Here is an 18,636-nt window from a genome sequence, read left to right as displayed (position 1 = left end):
GGGCGCGGAGGGGAGGGGAGCGCAGGGGGGCGCGGAGCGGAGGGGAGCGCAGGGGGGCGCGGAGGGGGAGAGGAGGGGAGCGGAGGGGCACGGAGGCGAGCGCAGGGGGGGCACGGAGGGGAGGGGAGGGGAGCGCAGGGGGCACGGAGGGGGAGGGGAGGCGAGCGCAGGGGGCGCGGAGGGGCACGGAGGGGAGCGCAGGGGGGCACGGAGGGGAGGGGAGGGGAGCGCAGGGGGCACGGAGGGGGAGGGGAGGCGAGCGCAGGGGGCGCGGAGGGGCACGGAGGGGAGCGCAGGGGGGGCACGGAGGGGAGGGGAGGGGAGGGGGAGGCGGCAGGGGGGGGCGCGCGGCGGGGCCGGGCCCGGGCGCCCGGGGCTCGCAGCCTCCGCCGCGCTGCGCTCCGCCCGGCTCGCCGCGTCGCCAGCCCCCGGGCGCGGGTGAGGCTGCGGGGAGCGGGGGGCAGAGCAGCGCGGGGCCGGGGGCCTCCCTCCGCCGCCTCGCCCGGCCCTGCGCTGCCCGGCCCCGCGGGGCCCCGCCGGCCTGGCCCGCGCCCTCGGCCCCTCCGCCCCGCGCCCTCGGCCCCTCCGCCCCTCGGGCCCGAGCGCCCCTCGGCCCTCGGCCCTCGGCCCCTCGGCCCCTCGGCCCCGCCGCCCCCGCCGGCCCGGCCGCCCCCCGCCGCCTCCCGCAGCGGCGCCCGCTCGCCCGGCCCGGCCCGGCGCTGGCGGAGAAGGGCGGCCCCGCGCGCCGGGAGGGAGCTTTTAAAGCGACACACACGCCGCCCAGCGCCGAGCGCGCCCGCCGGGGGCTCGGCTCCGAGTGACGCTGCGGGCCCCGCGCCCCGGGCCGGAGGCGCCCTCGCCGGGAGCGACCCCGCGGGACCCCGGCCCCCCCCCCCCGCCCCGTGACCCCGCCCCCCCCGCGGGGCGCCCGAGCGCCTCTTTGGCCTGAGCCTTCCGCACCCAGACCTTTCCCTCTGCCCCTTCCCACACCCCAACCCACCCCAGGCCTCGCCTGGAAGCAGAGAATTTCAGGAATCTCAGAAATCTCAGAACACTGACAGGCTTTCCTGAGCACCTACTGCGCGCCGAGCTCTGCGCAAGGCCCCGCGGGGAGCTGGAGGCCCTGGCGACAGGTATGCCCGGGACACAGCTCATTTCTTCCGTTACTCTGTGCATTGGCTCGACATTTGTTCCACGTATTCGGCGCCTTCCCGGTAGGCCCCACGCTGGACTCTGGGGTTTCGGGAAGGAGAGGCAGCATTGCTTACAGCTTACAGCTCCTGGGGGAGTAGAGGGGGGGGTCAATGCAGGACAAAGGCAAGTTCTGGAATAAATGGTAAGGGATTGGGGAGGGCGGGGAGCAACCCGGGTCAGGGGCTGGCAGGCTCTCCCAGGAGGCAACCCTTGAGCTGCATCTGGAAGGAGAAGTAGGAGTTACCCAGGTGACTGTCAGTGTGGGGGAGGTGGGGATGAGCGCTCCTGGCAGGGAGGAGAGTTAGGGGGGAGGCTCGGAGGCACAGGGGAGGGAGGAGGGGAGGGGAGTTTGAGCCAACTGTGTCCTTTGGAGATGCCTATTTGACAGCTGGAGGGGGTGGGGTGGGGGGAGTGGATTGGAGGAAGACCAGATCCTGGAGAGACTTGGAGGCCACAGTCAGGCGCTGGGATTTCCTCCCAGGGGCAGAGGGGAGTGATGATGTCAGGGAGGAGTCTGTTCCTGCTCACCTTCTCAGGAGATCCCTCCCGTGGTGTTGTGGATGGGACCGCTGAGGGCCAGGCCACAAGGAGGAGACCAGTTAGGAGGCTGTTGCAAGAATTCAGCTGGGTGGGGGGTGGGGGTGGGAGCAGAGATGGAGAGGATGGGATGCTCTGAGAAAGAATTTAGGAGAATTGGACAGGACTTAGGGACTGGCTGAACTTTGAGAGGGAGGGAGAGTCCAGGATGCCTCTTACAGCTGACGGCTTATAGCTTGGGTGGACGGTTGTGCCGCCACTTTCATGAGAGAGCAGTGGGGAAGAACAGGGTCTGGGGTGAAAATGAGCAGTCGTGTTTGGGAGTTTGGGACACGTGGCAATACCCCGAGGACAGTCGACTGTATGGACCTGTTATGCACGGCCTGGAGAGGTTGGTTTGTTTTCAATTGAATCATCATTGGAGGTGACGAGATTAAGCAGGACAATTGTGTAGACTAGTACCAAAAGCAGTAAGTGTAGGCTGGAACTTTGGAAAAGAGCCCCCGAGTGAGATGGAGCAGGAACAGTCAGGGAGTTAGGAGAATAGAGAGGATAGGGCATCTTGCAGGCCAGGGAGGACGGGGTTCGGAGGAATGCATGCTCAGCCGTGTCAAAAGCTGCAGAGAGCTGCTGGGAGAAGGAATGGAAAGTGCCCACCGGCCTTGGGACTTAGGAGGCCACCAGTGGTGTGGCAGGGGCAGGTTTTTGGGGGGTAAGAAAGAAAAGGAAGGTGGCAGGAGCCCTATCATTGGGCATTGGGTGCTGAATGGTTCGTGAGGAACAGAAATGAGTCTAAGTGACACTTGGCTGCCCATTCTTCATCCCCCAGACTCTGGCAACCACCCTTCTTCTATTTTCTGTGTCCGTGAATGTAACCACTCTTGGCACTTCACAGAAGTGGAATCCTATAGTCCCACCAACCATTTTCATAGAAGCTATGATACTAAGGATAGCCAACATCAAAAATGGGCTGAGCCTGAGAAAATAGAGGAGTTTCTAGCTTAGGTCCACAGGACCATCTGTGCACGTCCAGGATGGGGGAGTCGTGTTCGAACTGGGAGTTATTAGGAGACAGTGAGCTTGGTTTCAGAGGATGAGATGGAACTGCTTAATACCTACTTGATTCTGGGTCTCGTTAGTGGAAGTGAGTTATTTGGGAAAAGGGAGATGACATTTCTTCTGCTGCCTGGGTGGATCGAATGTCGAGGACCCCCATGCGGTGGGGGGATCCCCAGGAGGGCAGCCAGATGGAGAAGCAGAGGGACTGGTGTATATGTCCTGTGAAGAAGGGGTAGGCTGGTCAGAGCAGACCAGAGAAGAGGATCGTCAGAACATGTCTGATTATAAATCTCCAAAGGGCGACCACAGGCAAGAGACAATAACTAGGCTCTGGGTGGTGCTCAGGCCTGCCTTCCTCAGTGTTTGGAGTTTGACCCATTCTCTCTTCCTTTCAACCTCCCTGGGCACCTGCCCAGATGTCCCATCCTTCAGAATTCTGCTTAGATCCATACTCCCTCCCCCTGCCACCTCCGGACAGCCTTGCCTAGTCCTTAGTTGGCAGAGAGAAACAGAAGCATTTTTTTTGGCCCTTAACCAAATGTTTCCGAGGATGTTCATTTAATGTGCTAGCTGTGTGACCTTGGGCAAGTCACTTAATCTCTCTGAGTGAGGACAAGGAGCCCATGAACATTTTATTTTTCCCTCTATTGGCTGCCTTGCCAAAAGGGGAGGGGGAGTTGTTTTTCTAATGTCTCTTTGACTCGGAAAAATAGGGATGATAACAGTACCTACTTTCCAGGGTCATTGTGAGCTTGGAATAAAGTAACGCGTGTAGAAGTACTTGGCCCAATGCCTGGCACCTGGTAGGTGCTCCGTGGATGGTAGCTGCTCTCAGCTCTTATTAACGGCTTTGTGTCTGAAAGCCTTATTTCTCTGTGAGGCTCTGACTCCCCAAGATGGTGTCTGTTTCGTGTCTGCCCCCATCTTTCGCATGGACCAGTGTCGTGGACTGTAACAGTCAGTGACTTTTACCTCTTTAGCCTGTTTCCCATCACCCTACTTCTGGCATCCCTTTCCTTTGGGAACCTCCCCGTTGTCACTGAGACCTAGTGGGCTGCCCACTGCTCCCACTTATCCTACCCCATGGCCAACAGGTGGGCATGTGACCCAGACTGTGCATATTATAGAACCTCACCCTCTAGCATCAGGGATCAGGGATCGGTCCAAGAGATAGGCAACACTACCCAAGCAGAGCCAATCAGACTCTTTCCCCGGGATTGATATGTGGGTGCTAGGGGAGGGAAGCCTTCTTACTTCTTCAGCAAAGGCTGCTGACAGCCAGGAGTCCAGGGTAACAGAGTGGGGAGGAGTTTAGAGAGCATGCTAGGGACACTGAGTCCCAATCTTGGCTTTTACGGCCTGGCAGTCTTTTTTTCAGCCCTGGGAGCTGCAACAGCATCCTGCCCATCTCAAAGAGCCAATAAATTCCTTTTATTGCTCCAACTTGTTTGGTTGGGTTTCTGTCTCATACAACCAATAAGAACCTGACACATTCAGGGAATATTAGCAAACAGGTGACTGGCTAAATGATCAGATTCTGGAGAGGGTGGGATGTCAAAGATCCTGAAACCCAAGGGTTGGGAGCTGCTGCCCTGTGGCCGTAGAAGGGAGAGTGGGTATTTGGTGGGTTATTATATCAGGCAGACTTGGGTTCCAGTTCCAACTCTGCCATTTATTAGCTGTGTGATCTTGGTAAAGTTCCTTACCGTCTCTGAACCTCACGTTCCTTATCTGCAAAATGGTCAAAGGAATAGAGACTGCATAGGGTTGCCCTGAGGATGGAATGAAATAAGTGACGAAGCACCAAGCACTGTGCCCTAGGTGGGGGCACAGGAGACAAGAGCTAGAAAAACGGTAGCTGTTTTTCTTAGCTCGCAACCCCTTGCCACTGATAGCATAGGACTGAGGTTGGGATGCGGGTCAGAAGGGAGCCACGATTCAATCTGCAAGCTGCATGCTCAGAAGGAGTGGGGCCTGGCTTTCCACTAACCACGTGACTCGCTAAATCTTCCCAAGCCTCAGTTTCCTCTTTTTTTTTTTTTTTCCAGTTTCTTCTCTTTGTCAACACTTTCTTGATGGATATCTTGAGGGCTAAGTCCACGTAACATGTTCAGCACAGGGCTCAGTAGGTGTTCCATAAATATGATTGTTATCGATGTTTGCGGCCTAGGGAAATTTCTGAGCACAAAGGTAGGATCAGTGGATAATGTTACGGGCGAACTTTCCATGAGAAAATCCCCAAGTAAAGGAGCGTCCGTATCTGAATCTCCCAGGAAAGGCCATTTCGGAATGAGGAGGGAGGACATGTGTTTTTCTGTAGCTGGACGGTGGTAGGGCTCATATCGGGGAAGCCATTTCTGGGAGCATTCCTGTCACCTTCTTGCTCCCTGTGACCTCCCCAGCTAAGACAAGGTTTTCTTTTCTTTTTTTTTTTTAAGATTTATTTATTTATTTATTTATTTATTTATTTATTTATTTATTTATTTATGATAGACAGAGAGAGAGAGAGAGAGAGAGAGAGGCAGAGACACAGGCAGAGAGAGAAGCAGGCTCCATGCTGGGAGCCTGACGTGGGACTCGATCCCAGGACTCCAGGATCATGCCCTGGGCCAAAGGCAGGCGCTAAACTGCTGAGCCACCCAGGGATTCCCCAAGACAAGGTTTTCAAAAGATTTTTCTACACTGCCTGCCTCTTCTTCCTCACTTCTGATTAGTTCTCAAGCTTTATCACCTGGTATCAGCTGCCATTGCATTGTTGGAATCACCGTCACTGAGCAAGATCTTGTTCTTACTAAGACCAGCAGACGCTTTTTCTCCCCTGTCCAGGGTGACCGCTTTGTGGCCCCGACGCTGAGAAGCTGGTCCACCCTCTGTTCTATGACATTGTAGCTCATTTTCAACTGATTCTCTTCCCAGCCCTCTGAGCACTGCTTCTCAGTTGGCCTTTAGCATTCTTCTTCTGGGGCGCCTGAGTGGCTCAGTGGTTGAGCGCCCGCCTTGAGCCCAGGGCGTGATCCTGGGGTCCCGGGATCGAGTCCCACGTTGGGCTCCCTGCATGGAGCCTGCTTCTCCCTCTGCCTGTGTCTCTGCCTCTCTGTGTGTGTGTGTGTGTCTCTCATGAGTAAATAAGTAAAATCTTTTTTTAAAAGAGGATCCTACTTCTTCTGGTCCCTGGAATGTTGGTGATCCTTGTGGGTTCTCACTTGGACTTTCTTCTCACTCCATACACCTTACCCAAGGGAAGTCTTCCACATTCCCTAAAGGTTTCCGACTTCCAGTTTGCTATTTTCAGAAGAAACTGTTCCAAAACTTCTGATCGTATTGCTACCTGCCTGCTGGACATTTCCACGAGGATATCATGCAGGCACCTCGAACTCAGTGTACCCACATCAGAACCTATTGTCTTCCCCCTATCCCCCACCCAATGTAGCCCCTTTTATCACCCCCCATCTCAGAGGATGGCGCCACCCTGCAGCCCACCATGCAAGCTGGAAACCTGTGATCATCCTAGACTCTCACTTTCCCGCATCCCTTGGGGAGCTAAGTCCTGTTCATTCTACTCTCTTAACACTGCGTAGACAGGTATGTTCTCTCTGCTGATGGCCAGGCCCTGTCTTGAACCCCCTGGCCCCCATTAGCTGATGGCCAACTAATGGGTCTGCCAACCTTCAGACTTATTCTGTGGAGTCCACTGTGACTGGTATCAGTTTTCTGATCTCTCTGTTTACGACACTCCATGGCTTCCCATCCCTACAAGGCAAATCCAGCCTCCTTAGTTTGGTGTTCACCTCTTTTCAGGAGTTTGCCCTTGTTAGTCTCTGCAGCCTCCTCTCTGTAGCCTCTTGCTCCCTTGGCTTCTGCCGGGAGCTCCGCATGCACCGCTCCCTTTATACTTGCTCTCCTCTTTGCCTGGAATGCTCCCCTGCTTCACCCTTTTCCTTGACACCAACCGCCAGAACTACCTGAAACATTCCCCCAGCGTGTGACGTCTCTCCTCTGCGCCACCACAGATGCCTGGTCCTCCACAAGCGCTTGCCATGTTGCATTGTCATTGTGAGTCTGACCCTCACAGTGAGCTGCCCGAGAGCAGACACCTCCAGGTCCTCCACGTCCAGCAGAGTCTGCTGTAGTCAATTCTCCAGCTATATTTTTTTTTAATATTGAATCTCTAAAATACCTGTTGTTTCACATCTTCATCAAACAAAATATGCTTAAGGTGGAAAAAGCTGGACGGAAAGAGCAGGGCACATAGCTCAGGGGTTTCCCCAACACACATCCTGAGCCTTCCCACCCCTGAACCTCTGATGCTCAGACCCTGCCAACAGCATCAGTCTGCCCACAGTATGGGCGAACTGTGTTGTTATCAACCCCTCCTGCCTTCTGGAGAATCTTATGCTGTCCATTACCCGTCACTCTCTGCCCTCCTGTCAGTTAAATCATACCCCCATACAAAAAAAAAAAAATCCTACCCCCTGCACACACACCCCCGCCTCTTTCTCCTGGGCCCTTTCCATCAGCATTTACACCTGCTTTCTAACTCTTCCATCTTAAAAGTAAGATCTCACTTCTCTCTCCAAGAACTGGCTCATCTTTCCTCTCTCCACAGCCAGACTTACCCCAAGAGTTGTCCCCATGCCCGGCCTCTTCTTCCCCAGCTCCCACTCACTCCTCTTCCTTGGCAACCTGGCACCTGCCTGTACCACTCCTCTAGCCAAATGTTAAATGCTGAGGTCACCTGTGACCTCTAAGAAGCCCCACTCTCAAGTCCTGACCTGACTTGTCTTCCCACTACATTTGGTAGTTAACCACCTGTTTTGTCGGCCACCTCTTTCTCAGCTTCGGGGGGCACCAAGCCTTCCCGGATTTCTGTGGGGGGCATGGGGGGCATATCCACCACGGGCCCCAAGCTCCCTCTGTGCTTCCACCCTACCCCCGTCAGAACGCGGCAGTGCTCCAGGCTCAGCTCTACGTCCTCTTCATCTTCACCCTGTCTCATCCCCCTCTGTCCTGTCCCCACCCCCGCCCAGCTCGTGGCCCCTCATCCCCACATGGCATCTCCAGCCCAGACTCTCTCCAGGTTCCAGACTCATGGGATCCTCTGCCTCCTGGGGAGCTCGGATTCAAAACTGAACTCGGAATATCTCTGAAGCAAGCCCTCAGCTCCTCTATCTCAGCAGCTCTTACAGAAACTCTGGGAAGCTTCTTTTATACCTTCCTCTCCTCAACCCACCCCCCAACATCAAATCCACCTCTGCTCATTCTGCCTCCTGCGTGTCTCCCAGTCTCCCTTCTCTGCTGCCACCGCCTTGTCTGAGACACCGTCATCTCTCCACCAGGCAGTGAAATCCACCCCCTACCACGTGCTCGCTGGGCCTTTCAAGGCATTAGCCCCGTGGCAGCCACAGGGATCTCAAAAAACTCTGAGTCAGACGTATCATTCCCCTGCTTAGAAACATCACGTGTCTCACATTTTCCTAAAATCCCCAATGTGCAGGAGCCCCTGGCTGGTGTGGCCCCTGCAGCTCCCCCCCCCCCCCCCGCCCCAAGCCCTCTGTCCTCACCTCCCGGGACTCCCACCCATCAGCCCTGCTGACCTTTCAGCGCCTGGGATACACACAGGGCCTCGAGGCCGGGCACCTGCTGTCCCCTCTGCCCGGGGCACTCTCCCCCACCTTCATGCAGCTAATGTCCGTTCATCCTTGAGGTCCTGGCTGAAAGGTCGCATCTCCGGAAAGGCCTATGCGCCCCCGCCCCCCCACCCCGACCCGGTCCCTGCTAGGTTTCGGATCCTGTGGCCAACTGCGGTGCAAGGGCTCAGCAAGTCCCAACAGGCAGCTGAGGAAGTTCAGGGCGGCCAAGCAACTTGCTTAAGGCCATGCGGCCTATCAGTGGCAGGCCTCCTCTTAGCCCCTTTTGGACGTCTTGGCGCCTGTGCCGCCGGCCCCACAACACGCAGACTCCTTTACCAAACCAGGGGGCGCACCTCCTCCGAGCTGCCTGTTCGGTGGCTGAGCCCAGAGGATCCAGGGAAGAGGCTGCGCCATCCCGAGCGTCCCTGTGCCCGGGGCCTGGCATCTGGCCAGGCGAGGACGCAGAATCCCCGGGACGGGCCTTCAGAGAGCGGCCCAGGCCACCCTCCCCGCAGCACCATCACTCTCCAGCGCGCCGGGTGGTGAGCCTTCTTTCCCTTTCCATCCTAAGCTAACTCTTCACGGAAACTTTGACTACAAAGAGAAAAGCAATAATAATTACTTGGCGAGTAATAATCAACAGAAGCGCAGAAGGAAGTAAGACCCAGGCTATAGGGGCAGCCCGGGGGGCTCAGCAGTTTAGCGCCTGCCTTTGACCCAGGGCCTGATCCTGGAGGCCCGGGATCAAGTCCTATGTCGGGCTCCTTGTGTGGAGCCTGCTTCTCCTTCTGCCTGTCTCTCCCTCTTCTCCATCTCTGCCTCTCTCTCCCTTTCTCTTTGTATCCCTCATGAATGAATAAATAAATAAAATCTTAAAAAAAAAAAGACCCAGACTATAAAACACAAGAGCCTAGAGATGGTTGAGGCCAAGAGGCTGGGCTCCATGTGGTCTCTTGGGGATCACTGCCCCTTTGGCCCTTGGGCCAGGACTTCCACCCTTGTCCCGTAGTCTGGGCTCAGTCCTGGCTAGGGGGGCGCCTCCCTGGGCACTCTCACTGGCTGACAAATCTGTGGGCGGCTCCTCTAAGGGGACTGGGATCTCCAGTGATGGGGAAACAGAGGCCCAGACAGAGGAGTGGAGGGTGGGCTTCGGTGTTCAGCCCCAGACCCAGATCACACCTGTGCTGGCTGAGCTGGTCTGTGTAGCCCCTGCCCCTGCAGGGGCTGGCCCTGGACCAATAGGGGGTAAGAATGGAGGGGAGGGGGCCCAAGTGAGGGGAGGCAAATGGGCACAGCTAAGCCTGAAGGGGGGATTGGGGGGGAGGGGAGGGCCCGCGGAGCAGGGGGCAGGACGGAACAGCAGGTTCTTGTCAGGCACACAATTTAATTCTGAGTCTGTATCCCTCGTGCCTGAGAGATTTTCAGCTTGCAATAGTGTCATTTACAGATGGATTTGCAGTGGCGAATTACAAGTTTGTAAGCAACAGCTTCTCTGACGCCTCGAAAAAAAAAAGCCTTATCCCTCTGCAAATTATAAATTCATAACTAACACTTTTATCCAACTGAATGCAAAACAAATTCATTACCAGCTATATTATTCCATTGAATACCAAGTGAATGAACTGCGCAGGATTTTGTGCGGATTAGGGATACGTTGGGAGATGGGGACCAGACAGCCCTTCCTCCGGTCCCTCTTCTTTGTGTACCTTTGGGCCCCCCTCAAGCTAACCCTAAATGCAGGCGGAATTGGACGGGGCACACTGCTTAGATCAAAAGGAGGCTGGAGGTTATGGTGGTGATGGTGGCGAAGATGGTGCGGGGGGGCGGGTACACCGAAACACAAACACCCTGCGGGCGCGAGTGTACATCTTTTGTATAATTATTAAAATTGTTGTGGTGTTATCTTAAGATACTATCTGGTGAATGCCTAAGTCCTTGTGAGGTAAAGGACACCCCCCTGTAAAAGGAGATCATTGCAATCGTTCACTATGCAGGAAGACTCGAGTCCTCTGAGCAGACTCCAGACTGGAGCAGGAATTCCCAGTGTCTCCCCAGAGCGTTACTCTCAAGACCACGTTCCAAGGTGCTGAGCACGTGGATGGGTGATCCTGGGGGCAGGGGGTGCGTCCAGACCATGCCTGCAACATGCGGGCCCTTTGGGGTCTGTGGCGGGAGGGGGGGTCATACTTTTTAACTCAGATAATTTAGTCCCTGACTCTCTGGTGTATTCCCCATGTGTGGCTCTCAAAACTTAACTTTTCTCTTTAATGTTTATTTTAGAAAATCAGGAACATACAAATAAACAGAACTAAAAAATATGTATACGTCCCGCCAGAAACAACCCAAAGTGGTTGAATGAATGGAAAGCTGTTCATTCAGGAACTCTCATCGCTTGGAAGACTTGTCTCCACATTGGCTGTGGAAGAGGAGGGGAGATGGCCCATGCTGTAGCTGTGCAAGCAAGGGCCGGGGACCGCAGCTCCCGTAGGATCCACCCCCACACTGCCCCAGAGTGTTCCCAGCCTCCGTGTCCGTCTCAGCCTCTCCTCCAGGCCAACCTCCCTGCCTCCCTCCCTCCTATTTCTCTGATCCTGGTGCCTCTCTCTGCATCCTGCTCAGGAGCCAAATGACTTCTTTTTCTTATCTCATGCTGAATGGTTTGCAACCATCATCTCACGAAACAGTTGACCGAGGTTTTTTTTTTTTTTTTTTCTAAACAAAGACAGTTTCCCATCTGAGAACAATTTCTGGTGCCAACTGTGAAGATAAACTATCTTTACCTTGTTTTATGAACACATATTTTTTAGAAAGAGAGGGTTATTCTATAAATGCTGATATCAAACCTGCTTTTGTTCATTAACAATGTAGCATCTGCATATTTGTATGCCCGTCGAGAAATCTATATGTGCTGTTTTAATGGCTGCATATTAGTCCATGTGATTTTTAAAAATTTTTATTTATTTATTCATGGTAGACAGAGAGAAAGAGACAGGCAGAGGGAGAAGCAGGCTTCATGCCGGGAGCCCGACGCAGGACCCGATTCGGGACTCCAGGATCATGCCCTGGGCCAAAGGCAGGCGCTAAACTGCTGAGCCACCCAGGGATCCCAATCCATGTGATTTTTTTTTTTTTTTTTTTAGTCCATGTGTTTTTTTTAAATCTCTCTCTCTCTCTCTCTCTTTTGCTATGCACTTAGGCTGTTTCTAGTTTTTGCTATTATAACAGCACACATCATCCTTGCACATTATTTCCTTAGGTTCTTAAAAGTAAAATTTCTGAGAAGGCACTTTCCAAAGGCTATTGTCATATCATTGAACTACTCTTTTTTTCTTTTTTAATTGAACTTCTCTTCAGAAAGTTCATGCTGATTTGTATTCTCGGCAGCAGCTTGTGTTATTGCCCCCTTACTATTCGTTCTAGCTTTGTCTCAGTTATGCTCCAAGGTGCCACAGGAGGACCCCCGTGGCCGCTTTGGTGACACACGGCAACCAGTGAGTGACTCCTTGAAGGATGAAGAGACTCGGGAACAAGAATGGGGGCCATGTGACCCACCTGCCCCTCCTATATATCCTTTGATGGCCTCCGTGGAGGGATTTGAAATTGATTGATTGATTGAACTATTGATTTTATGAAGGAAAATACTATGTCCCTTCCAGTGATGGTGATGGTCACCAGTGCAGTGTAGTGATGGTAATGATGGGGGCCATGCGGTGAGTGGCAGGTAAGGGTGGAGGTGATGGGGAGTGCAGCGTTGTCATGGAGCCGGTGGGGGTGGCACCGCCCACAGGAAGGCCCATCACAGTGGTGGCAGTGGGGACCGCGGTGGCAGGGAGGTGAGCCCAATGGTGATGGAGGCCGTGAGGCCATGAGGGCAGCAGTAGCGGAGAATTGGAGGTGTCCCTGTGGTGGTGCAGGCTGCTGTGGAAAAGTGCAGACGGAGGTGGTGTAAGTGACAGTTAGAGTATGCTACAGGATTACACAGATATACCACCGGGGAAGAGGTTATCTCAGACCTGGGGAACAGTGTGAACAAAAGAAGCAGCGTGAGACTAGTGCCAAGAAAAGTGAGGAGATCCACTGGCCAGCAGGGTGGTCAAGGAGAAATTTCATGGTGGTTGGTGCTGGGGAGTGTCTGGAAAGGGGCAAGAGAAATTTGGACTCCAGGAGGGCAGTGGAGAGACATTTTGGATCCTGGGGTGAAGGTGGACCGGAGACGAGTTCCCTGTAGGACAAAGGAGGAGAATCTGAGGAGCTGAGCAGTCAGCCACACTGCTGAACTCGAAGGGGAGCAGCAGGTGGACTAGACCCTCCAGGGTGCCTGTGAGCATCCAGGGGCCGCCAGCAGCTCGCAGGAAAAGGGGGAAGGGTCCACGGCACTGGGTCCGACCCACAGGGGGAAGGGCCCCTGACCCTGGCCACTCCTGTGCCAGCCCCAACCAGCAAACCCCACTCTCACCTTTGATGGAGCGGGAGAAAGGTCTAGACCAGTGGTTCCGGCCGCCCCCACCTCTCCCGCAGCAGCTCCCAGCACCCACCGTGAGTCTTATAGACATTTACTCGGTAGCGCTGCCTGGGAAGAGGCCCTCTCCTGCTTCCCTGGATGTAGCACGAAGCCTGCTTTGACGTGTGCACAAAGCTGCAGGATTCTTTCTTTCAGGGCAAGGACACCTGGAAAATCTCAGGGAGGCAGAACGCTGGTATCTGAGCAGCCGCATCCTGAGGATGAGGGGTTACTCCCTCCCTGGGGCTGGGGCTGGTCTCCTCTCCCGCGGCCTGCTGTCCTCCTCACTCCTACACAGAAGCCCCTGGAGCCGGTGGGTGATCTCTAGGCGAGAACGCGAAACATACTTTTTCTCCCATTTTAACGATCTCAGTGACCTCACAAGGTTTCCATGGTGACAAGACCAAGGAGTCAGGGGGGCCTTGGTGAATTAGGCCAAACACACCCACCCCCCAGGACCTTCTTCCTGGTGCTGGGCTTCGGGAGTGGACTCTAGATCATCAGCCAGCAGCAGAGGGAAGGTCATTCTAGGCACCAGGGCAGATGAGGCGACTGAGGGAGGTGGAAAGGGCACAGCGAAGGGGCTGCGAGGAGATTAGCACCTGGTGAGGAATTGGGGGCTTGCCATCTGAAGCTTGGCTTTGCAGGGAGCAGCCAGGGCCCAGGGCCCAAGGACACAGGCTGTGGAGTCCAAGTGACCCAGGTGTGAGTGACACCCACGTCCAATGGCTGCGCATCTCCCGAACGTTGCAGTCAAGGCACCTAGCGAGTACTTGATACATTCCTGTTTTCTCCCTCCTGCCCTTTCCATCGTCTGCACCACTGGGCCACCGCAGCTTCCTGAGTGGTTTGAAGTGCCACATTGCCCCCCACCCCGAATTTCTTGCCTTCAGGCACTGAATAATTCAATCTTTACATAGCACAGCGATTGAAATGCCCCATCCGTGGTCCTACTGCTGGAAATTCCACCACAGAAGCCCCACGGCTTTGCACCCAACCTCCCTGTAAATGGCACCCTCTTACCTGGGAGGTGATTCGTCCCATCTTTGGTCCCTGGACAGGGGCAGTAGTGCTGGGGGATGGGGACAGCAGGTTTTTTCTTTTTTTTCTTTTCTTTTCTTTCTTTTCTTTTCTTTCTTTCTTTCTTTCTTTCTTTTCTTTCTTTCTTTCTTTTTTAGTGCAGATGGAGCCTGTGAGTGAGGGCGAAAGAGAAAGAGAAAGCAAACGAGAGAGTTTGCTCCCCTGAAATCTTGGCCAGCGGTCATGGCTTTGGCTGCGGAATTTCTCTGAGGGAGAGTGATGGAAAGCCCAGAGATTACCGAGCATCTGAGAGGAGTCAGACATGGACATCGTGCCACACTTTGCACCGTGGAAAACGGCAGAGAAATCTATAAGCTTGGCTTTCGGAGAATAGGTCCCGGAGGTGGGATAAAGTGGATCCGTGCACCTGCAGCTCTGCTGGGTGCCTCTGGGGGAATCGCGCCACCTCAAGCAAGACAAGACCCACTTGCCAGGAGTCTGGGGGCAGATTGCTGGGGAAGGAGCCCGCCTCTGGCATCAGAGGGGAGCTTGGAGGTTGACTGGCTATGTCTCTTTGCCTTGACAGGTTCTCTGGGGAAGTCAGCTTTTATGAAGCCTGAAGAACGATTTGTAATCAGCCCATCAAATATTCAGAAAGACTTTTTCACCTAGAATCTCACTTGCTGGGAGTCTGTGGCCTGTAGTGGCTATGGATTCTCCGTCAGCATCTGCAGTCCTCTACCCCATGTCCGAGGCAGCCTGGATCTCCCAGTGGGCAAATCCCACCTCTCAATGGCTCCAGGCCCACCGCATCCTTGGGAGGCATCTGGGTCTCACTGTCCTGAGCTGCTGTCTTCTGGGACGACCGGGAATCGGGCCCACTGGCCTGGGTCTTCTGCTAACAGGGCAGCTTCCAGCCCAAGCCTAACAGTTGCCAATCCTGGGAGCTCTACGAGACACCCTCCTCCTCCTCCTGTCTCTGCTCTCTCCAGCTCCATCCTGTGTCCCATCCCCCCCACCACCACCCAAGGCCTGGATCTTATTCTTGAACTTCGAGTGCCCTTGGGCTGCTTCTTCACTCCATTTGCTCAGGATGTGCAGAATCACTGAAGAGAATTCATGTTGGGTGTAGGGGAATAGGTGAAGGGAATGAAGAGTACACTTGTCTGGGTGAGCACTGAGTAATATATGAAAGTGTTGAACTGCTACATTGTACGCCTGAAACAACTATACCACTGTCCGTTACCTACACTGGAATTAAAAAAAAAATCACATTGGGGATTTTTTCTTTTCTCTTTTACATTTCCTAACTGGATTTTGCTAGTATATTTCTTGATACCCGCCATCTTGCTGACCTCCTCCATAGTCTCTTTCTTGTTTTTCAGTTTATTCTCTGGAGTGTTCTGGATAAACAATCATATCATGAACAAATAACGATAGCGATTTCTCCTTCTTCCTGAATGTTATGCTTCTTTTTATTTGCATTTTTAATGTACTATTGCATTAGCTAGAACTTCCAGAACAATGCAGACTAATTGTGGTAATAGCAGGCAATCCCATCCCACTCTGCCTTAAATATGAGCACCTCTCTGCGTTTTTATCGCCAAGAATGTTGTTGTTGACTGTTGGTCGCGGACAGGTTTTTTTTTTTTTTTATGATGTTGAGAAAATGTTCTTTTATTTTTATTTCACTAAGAGTTTTCATCAGAATGGATGTTCAGTTCTATCAAATGCATTTTTGGTTTTTGTTAAGATTGTCAATGAACTTTTCCCTCTCTGGTAATTGATGTGATTAATCATATGGGCCGATTTTCTCATGTGTAGTCACCTTCACCCCGCTGCACTTCTAACACAGCCACCTGTGAAATGGGGAGATCTGTTGCCCAAGAGAAGTCTGGTTGAGTAGCAGCTCTACCCTGTGCTCTGAATCCCATGGCCCTGAGCACGCTTTGCCCCACCCCCACCCTCTACTCCAGGATGTAATCCTGTGATGCCTAGGGGCTTGAGCTGCGGTTCTGGAGATGTGGATGGGTGCCGGCTGGCCCCAGAGTGATCTTCTTCTTTTAAAAAAAAAAATTTATTTATTTATTCTTGAGAGATGCAGACAGAGAGGCAGGGACACAGGAAGAGGGAGAAGCAGGCTCCCTGCAGGGAGCCCGATGTGGGACTCGATCCTGTGACTCTGGGAGCATGACCTGAGCCAAAGGCAGATGCTCAACCTCTGAGCCACCCAGGCATCCCCCAGAGTGATCTTCTAAAGGTCGGTCAGATAGATGACTCCCTTCACTGGCTCCCCATTGCCTTCAGCAGAAAATCCAAGCTTCTAGCCGCATGGTCCTGGCCTCTTACAACTGGCCTTTGCCCAACACCATCCCCAGGCCCGCCATCTCCCCATCTTCTCCCCTTTAACCACTTAGAAATTTTGGCAGGTGGCAGTGGTGTGTCAAGGTCTGTGCCTCTGGGCCCTTTCACAAGCTGTTGTCTCATGTGGAATGTTCTCCCCCAGGGAGGGCTCATCGGTCTCTCTGGGTAGCCTTCCAGACCCCACCTGCTGAGTCAGGAGGCCCTCCCCAGGTGCCACAGTCTATGAGTTCACTACCTCTTTGGTGCTTTCCAGGCAGAAGGTAGTTCTATGTGAACGGTTGTCTCCAGGAGCTCCAGGAGGCCAAGCAAGGGTCCTCCTCCCAGCCCAGGGCTTGCCCTACGACAAGTGTTGGCCTGTCAAGCCTGGGTCAAACACCCTCTGAAGATAGCCGTGAGCACAGTCAGCTGTCCAGACTCATGAACGCACCCTGTTTGAGCACCCCACCCCATCTGTGCCCCCCAGGGCTCACTGCCCCCCCTCCAACGGTCCTGTATGTGTGGAGAGGCTCACAGGCGGCTGCAGCTCCCTGGAGCCTCTTTTAAAAATGCAGTCAGGCTTGTTTCCTCCTCATAAACAACGACTTAGCACAATGTTAGGTCCCATGGGAGAGTGTTCCCCCAAGCAAAGGAGACGCAGGAAGGGGAGGCCGAGTGGGCCCAGGAGGGACCGGGTGACTGGGCATAGATGGGAGGCAGCAGGTAAAGGGGGCTTGGACGGGCTGCAGCCCCCGGTTTCCTGCACGGCCCCAGCTCTGGCATCTGATCTGGGCCTCGGCAACAGCTCTACCTCTTTCTTCCCACTGGGCCTCAGGCTCACACCTGGTCCCCATGGAGGTGTCCTCAGCCCACCCAGAGAGGATCCATTTTCAACTCTGCCTTCTCCCGGCCACCAGGCGGCCAGTTAGAGTCGTCACCTCTGGTAACAGCAAGCTGATGGCAAATGGAGGGCTGCTAAGCCTGGGGTGGGGTGGGGGTAGCTCACCCTGCCCCTCTCTTTTGCCCCCATCTACTCGCCCGGGGCAATCCTGGATAAGAATCTAATGAGATCAGGTGTCATGGCCCCAAGGGCACTGGGATCAGGTCGTGGAGTCAGGCGGAGCTGGGTTCAAATTCCAGCTTCCCATCTGGCTTGCTGTGTCATCTTGGGCACACGGCTTAACCTCTCTGAGCCTCGATTTCTTTACCCATGGAGCAGTGTGCGCCTGCGGAGCCGTCGTGGGGATGAACTGAAGTGACTGACTGACCGCAAGGCGCTCAGCACACGTCTGACACATGGTTGGAGCTCAGCCCACGTCAGCCGATGTTACACATCACAGGGCACAGCAGGCTGGGCACAGCGGTCGCTTCACACAGCCTCGTCTGCCATCAGGGGTAGGGAAACTGAGGCCCAGAGAGGCACAGGACAGCAGGCTCCTACTGCTCCTCCTCAGCCTGGGCTTGTGTCTGTGGAGGAGACCTCTGCGAGGAGCCACTGCTCCCATCACAAAGGCCTTGACGCCCGCAGTCTTGGGTCTTGGGCTCTGCCCTACAAACATCTTGGCAGCCTCATTAATTTAACAAACCTTTGCACCATGCTAAGTGCCCAGTGGAGTTAGATGCCTTTTGTGTATACTAACTTTTTACTGTCCTTACCCCCATTGTATGGAGGAGGGAACGGAGCAGCTCACCCTTGCCCGAGGCCGTCCAGCTAGCGGGTGGGAGGGCCACCCTCAGCCAGCAGAGACATGCCAGCAGCCGGTTTCCCATCCTCAGGGGAGCCCAGCCCAGGCTTGGGGAGAGGGGAGGGTCATGGGCATCCGAAGCCTGTCTTGCCCCACCTTCAAAGCTGGGGTGGAGGAGGCAATCTTGTGGAACTTGAGCCCGAGGCTGGCGTAATGGGAACACGAGCTTCGCCATACAAATGTCTGTCACTGGATGCCACATCTCAGGCCACAGCAGGTATTTCCCTGGAGAGAGGACAGTGAAAACTTGGAACAAGGGAGCTTTTTATTATTCAGAATAACCACACTATTTAATTTACTATTAATAATAGCTCTTGAGTCAACCTGCTCTTGAAGGGAAGCGGGAACTGAAAGGATGTCCCTCTCTCCTTTCCTGCCTCCCCTCCTTAGAATACTAGGAACACAGTCTCGAATGTTCGCATTGTGGGGCAGGTTGGCGTGGGAGGAAGTGAGGCCCAGCAGTGAACCCCTCTCCTTCCTCCCTGTCCAGCTGTGCTCTGCTATTCTTCTGTGGGTCCACAGTGGCCACCACCCCTCTGCTGGCAGGACCCCTGGAAGGACAGTGTGGCTTCTGTCTTTAGGCTGAGCTGAGGGCAGGGCCAGGGGCTTC

At 54.4% G+C, this 18,636-nt stretch overlaps 1 long non-coding RNA gene across 2 annotated transcripts; it reads left to right on the top strand.

Moving 5' to 3' along the window:
• The first annotated feature begins 704 nt into the window (after positions 1-704).
• On the top strand, positions 705-15,633 carry LOC129506472 (uncharacterized). 2 transcript variants are annotated; one of them, XR_008663813.1, is made up of 3 exons: positions 705-1,133; positions 10,415-10,503; positions 10,701-15,633. It is a non-coding gene; the product is annotated as an uncharacterized LOC129506472 (long non-coding RNA). The 2 variants fall into 2 exon arrangements; XR_008663812.1 differs by having other exon boundaries at positions 10,415-14,344; positions 14,528-15,633.
• Positions 15,634-18,636: the final 3,003 nt, after the last annotated feature.

The sequence above is a fragment of the Nyctereutes procyonoides genome, unplaced genomic scaffold (assembly GCF_905146905.1).
Source record: "Nyctereutes procyonoides isolate TBG_1078 unplaced genomic scaffold, NYPRO_anot_genome, whole genome shotgun sequence".
Lineage (NCBI taxonomy): Eukaryota > Metazoa > Chordata > Mammalia > Carnivora > Canidae > Nyctereutes > Nyctereutes procyonoides.
The sequence above is the reverse complement of the archived record's forward strand: the minus strand, read 5'-3'. Positions and strand labels throughout refer to the sequence as shown.